This window comes from Canis lupus, chromosome 10 (genome assembly GCF_003254725.2).
Source record: "Canis lupus dingo isolate Sandy chromosome 10, ASM325472v2, whole genome shotgun sequence".
NCBI lineage: Eukaryota > Metazoa > Chordata > Mammalia > Carnivora > Canidae > Canis > Canis lupus.
In genome coordinates, this window is record NC_064252.1 from 17,184,519 (window position 1) to 17,190,468 (window position 5,950).

Sequence of the window (5,950 nt, forward strand, 5' to 3'; positions counted from 1 at the left end):
TCTCAGTGATTGGTTCAGGTTTGTTCAGGAACCAGTCTCTTCCTGTCTTTAGTCAGGAGAACCAATGTGATTCTGGGTTCTCACTGGAATTAGGATCACAGATGTAGAGAAAAAAAAACAAAAAAAGTGTTGTGAAAAATCACAGATGATGACAAAGCATGAGAGACTCCTACCATGGGAAACAAATAGGGGGTTGTGGAAGGGGAGTTGGGTGGGAGGATGGGGTGACTGGGTGATGCACAGAGAGGGGCACTTGGGATGAGTGCTGGGTGTTATATGTTAGCAAATCAAACTCCAATTAAAAAAATATACAAAAAAGAAACCACTGGAAAACCAATCGTCCAGGTGGAGACCCATGGTCAAGTTTTTAGAAGCAAACATGTGGCATTCAGGTAAGGAGTTTGTGTCCATGGAGATAGGAGGAAGGGCAGGGACATGGACTCCAGTGCTCAGTGAGTTCAGCAAAGGGATGGAGGCTTATTCCAGAGTCAAGGTGCTCTTTGCAGCTCCCTTTAAAAGGCCCACAAGACATCCTTTTGAGGGTTACCCTGAAATGGTCTTCAATTTCTCAGGTCCAAACTCTGTGTCCTCACACTCAAAGTAACAGGACCACTGCTCCTGGTGGTCACTGCAAAGTCATCAACAAAACCTCCCTCATTCCTGTCTCCACAGAATTCAGCCCTGAGCAGCCCCTGTTCTAAAACCCCTGGCCTGGGATCCAGGTCCAGTTTGGAAAGTTCCCTGCTCAATTTGTCTGGGATAAGGGAGTCCCACACTAAACTAGGCACCTACCCAGGCTCTAGCCTGCATCAGGAAGGAAAGGAGTATGCTCCTGAAGAGATTAAGGTGTCCCCCCTCTGCTTCATTCATCTGAATACAACCAGAACATATGTGTGGAGTCATAGTCTTCTCCTCTGCTTACAAGCAGCCCCTGCTGGGATTCCTCTAGGACCTGAATGTGGAGCTTCCTGTCTGAGTGATGCCAGGACCTCACCGAGTGCCTGCCACATGATAGGAGCCCACAGACCAATGGAAATGAACAGTCATATCAGGCCAGCAAATTCCACTGCAGGAATCCCCAGGGCAGGGAGGTCACAGCTTCCTCATTTTTGGATCCTAGACCTGAGCTATCCAAGGAGGCAGCCAATAGACAGACCGTGGATGCTGACACAGGCCCACTCCTAGGATCTTGGGATAATGATGCGAGCTGCAGTCAGACACCTAATCTACTGAGCCACAAAGTTGCTCTTCTTTGGTCTATTCTGTCATAAATAGTGGGGTTATTTGTATACAATCATAAGAAGCATTCTACCCTGAGATTGGATTGTGCAGTTGGCCATATTCTTCTCTTATTTTTATCTAATGATCATTCTGTGAAGACCAGTTCTGGCTCCTTTTGTTACTGGCAAGCATCAAAACCCTTGTTTATGTTTGGTTAGAATCTCCTGGAATAGAGCAGGAGAGGTTTTGTTTCAGGTCATTGCCTTTGGTCTTGGATAGAGACAAACTCTTGAGATAAGCTCTAGCACACATATCTTAACTTGCACAGAGTACTTCTGGTTGGCACCAGGTGCTGGTACAGCCAGAGACCCACTCCCTCTGCACCTACAGGTCACACAGTAGCAGTGCTGAGCTACCCTCAGTTCTGCCCAAAGGGTGAAAAGGCGCTCTAGGTATGGGCATCACAAAAGTGATCCCTCACAGAACCTGCTCCTAAGTCAGCAAGAGTGAGGTGGGAGGGATGGCTGGGAGTACAGTTCCCCTCTCCCCTGTTTGCACAATCCTTAGTACTGTGACAAAAATAAAATCTGCACTTGCCTCCCTATGAGAGAGGCTCGAGTGCCGACACCCAAGACCTTCACTGGGTGCAGGGAATCTAGAGGAATGTGTGAAAGCTGCTGGGCTGGAGGCACACACTTGTGCTCAAGGTCCTGTAGACCTAGTCCCGTGGTCTGACGAGGCCCAGGACACAGGTTCTAGGCAGGGCAGCCAGCGTTTCTGCTCCTCTCTGATCTCAATGCTATAGCCACACAGTGCTGGGCTAGCTCCCCAGACCAGAGTCTTGGCCCAGGCTAGGACTTTCCCTCATGCCTGCCTGGAGCCCATGGCTCAGCCCTTCCAAGGATCAGGGCAAATGGTGGCTTGAGCTGGTATTGATGAAGCCTCACCTGCTTTAGAAAACCCATCATCCCATATTTTAGACTAAAGGAAATTGGGCAAGATACTTTACCTCTAGCATCACATTCATCTCCACTCTGGGCTATGATATCTATGGGCTGTTCCACAGATTCAGTGTGTCCCAGATTTAGGAGAGTCTCATGGTTTGTCTCTCTAATTTTTCCCACTCAATTCTGTTCCTTTCCCTCATAATCCCATTCACTATTTCATATATTCCAGGAGGAGGGCACTTGATGGGATGAGCCCTGGGTGTTACACTATATGTTGGCAAATTGAATTTACATACAACTAAATAAATATTTAAAAAATGAATAAAGATTAAGTTTGTCTCAAGTACCTAAGAGCACCCCAAGCACAAAGCAGTCACATTATAAGCTTAGTGGGATGTTGCTCTCATGGCCACCTGCAACTCCTGCCCCTAGGCTCCCAGGCCCATTGCAACTATTCCAGCGTTGCCTGAATTGGCTCTTTGATCAACTGATTAAGGAGGGCTGCCTAAAAAGCTGATTATGCTGAGTTAAATAAGTCAATTGGAGAAGGACAAACATTATATGGTCTCATTCATTTGGGGAATATAAATAATAATGAAAGGGAATAGAGGGGAAGGGAGAAGAAATGGGTAGGAAATATCAGAAAGGGAGACAGAACATGGAAGACTCCTAACTCTGGGAAATGAACTAGGGGTGGTGAAAGGGGAGGAAGGCGGGGGGTGGGAGTGACTGGGTGGCGGGCACTGAGGGGGGCACTCGACGGGATGAGCACTGGGTGTTATTCTGTATGTTGGCAAATTGAACACCAATAAAAAATAAATTTAGTGTTAAAAAACAAAAGCTTATCATTCCTCCACCATCCCCATGCCATAGAATATAATGGTTTCTGATCTATTTCTGATTCTTTCCTTTGTGGTAAGTTATTACTTCTAGTCATTTTGCTCAGTGCAGAGTGGCTAAAAACAAGTTGTACTGGAAAAACGAAGGAAAAAAAAGAGGGAGAAGGGGAAAACAAAGAACAACAACAAAAAAACAAAAACAAAAACAAAAAAAACAAGGAGGGGTATCCTCTGATTCTATATACTCTAAGTCCCTCGACTTCCCCTGGAGCTCTCCAGCGCTGCTCGGCCAAGAACTTGCTCTTTCCCTGTCCTTCCAGCTGGTCTTCTGGGGGAGGGGCTGCTGTGCTGATTCTCAGGTGTGTGCACCTGGGGGAGCAGCCCCAACCCCCTGCCAAGTGCACGGCTCAGTGGGAGCTGTTTATCCTGTGAGGCCCCAGTTCCCTGGGGGCCCCGCTTCGTCCCAGGCACCAGTTGACACAGGGACGAACAAGACTGGCGGCATCCAGCTCTCCAGCCCTGGAGTCAGCTGCCACAGTAACTACCATGGTCTCCCTGTCTGCACTGGCCTGGATGCTCTGGGGGCAGGGGCGCTGATTTGCACAGCTCGGGGCCACCTGGCGGCAGGAGCGTACTCGCTGTCTTGTGCCCTCCCGGTCTCTGCCCGTCCCGGGGGAACACCGGATCCTGGGCTGTGTCCCCCATGCTCTGGGCTCCAGGGCCTGCGCCGCTGGAATCCGCTCCCAGGGCCGCGCAGCCCCCTATGCAGGGAGCTGCAGCGGAGCTGCTCCCGGGGCCTCTCCTGCGTGGGGCAGCCCTTTACCGCGCTTGGCCCAAGGGGTGCGGCAGCTCTTCCCCGGGTGCACCTCCTCTGTGAGTGTCCCTGGGAACCTGGGGGCTCCACTGCCCCTCCTGGCATCCTGCCCAAGTTGCCTGTGAGAGCCTTTCCTTCTTGTAAGATTGGTAAGGTTCTCGCTTCTCCAGACTGGGCTTTCCTGTCCTGGAGGCTCTTGCCACCTGGCCTCCCGGCCTTAGCCCGGCTCCTCACGGGCCCCTCCCCCACTGGATTCTTTTTTATTTTTTTTTCCGTCCTCCTACCTTGATAGAAGCGCGAACTCTTCTCATGTAACATTCCAGCTGATCTCTCTTTAAATCTCAGGCCGAATTCGTAGGTTTTGGGGATGATTTGAAAATTATCTAGGTAAATTGGTGGGGACAGGTGACTTGGGGACCCTACTCTTCCTGCCATCTTCCCCCCCCGCCCCGCCCCAGCTTTTTATAAATTAAATGAGGTTCTAAATACGTATTTATGGAGTTATAACCATGGATGAAGCACTTTGCCTGTGGTTTCTCTTAACTTTACAACAAAGAAAATAGAGCATATTATTAACATATTCTCAGTATAAAACTGAGCATTACAAAATTTAATGAAATTGCTACAAGAATTTTAAGTATTATACTGAGAATCGTAGCCTCCCTCTAACTTCAAAATCTATAGTTTTATAATAGACTGATTTTCTATCTAAATTTTAATAACGTTCATAAATTTGTTTCCCTACCCCTTCCTGTATATGTTCTCAATAAATAACTCTTTTCATGAAGAGGATAAAACAATTACCCATTTATTTGAAGGTCAAAGTTGTCAGCCATATCAGTCTCCTTTTCTTCTGATTTAAAAGAAGACTTTATCAGAGCCAACTGAAAAGACTGATCCCAATTATCAAGGTGTACAAGCATTAGAGTAACTCAAGAGGGTAGGGAACTCATGTATGAGACTCAAATGATTCTCTGTGGTGCCTTGCAATATTTGTTTACCAAGTAATAAACGTAAATGAAAATGTTTTCCACAGTGACTGCATTCATTTACCTTCCCAAGAGCAGTGCACGAAGATAATATTGTGCAGTGACTAGGGGTGGCTACATATATTGTGATGAACACTAAGTAATGTATAGTTCTGCTGCATCAATATGTTGTACACCAGAAAATAATATAACATTGTTTATTATAGTTCAATAAAAAGGTAAATGATAAGAGCATGAGCCAATAAAATTTTAAATTTAATTCACTCCATCAAGAAACATCATCAGGAGGAGGGGGCAAGATGGCTGAAGAGTAGGGTCCACAAATCACCTATCCCCACCAAATTACCTAGATAACCTTCAAATCATCCAGAAAATCTACGAATTCGGCCTGAGATTTCAAGAGAGATCAGCTGGAATGCTACAATGAGTAGAGTTCGTGCTTCTATCAAGGTAGGAAGACGGGGAAAAAGAAATAAAGAAACAAAAGGCATCCAAGGGGGAGGGGCCCCGCGAGGAGCCGGGCTAAGGCCGGGGTGAGTGTCCCCAGGACAGGAAAGCTCCGTCCAGGAGAAGCAGGAGCTTCACCAATCTTCCCAAGGGGGAAAGGCGCCCGCAGGCAGTTAGAGCAGGACCCCAGGAGGGCGGGGATGCCCTCAGAATCCCTGGGACACTAACAGACACCTGCACGCCCAGGAGAGTGCGCCATACCCCGCGGCCGAACTCCCTAAAAGACTGCAGCTCCCACGGCTGGACCCGGAGCAGTTCGGAGGGACTCGGGCGGCGACTCTACGCGGAGGGGGCTGGCGTCCAGGAGCAGCTCGGAGGTGGCTCCGGCAGAGGAAGAGGCTCCGTGCGGAGAGGGCTGCATAGCCCCGGGAGCAGCTCGGAGGGGCTCGGGCAGAGGAAGAGGCTCCGTGCGGAGAGGGCTGCACGGCTCCGGGAGAGTTCGGAGGGGCACGGGCGGCAGCTCGGCAGAGGTGGCTGAGCGGCCAGGAGCACGAATCCAACAGTGCAGGCCCCGGAGCACAGGGCACAAGGACACAGCCCAGGATCCGGCCTTCCCCCCGGGACAGGCAGAGGCCGGGAGGGTCCAGGACAGCAAGGACTCTCCTGCCCCGAGCTAGGCAGATCAGCGGCCCG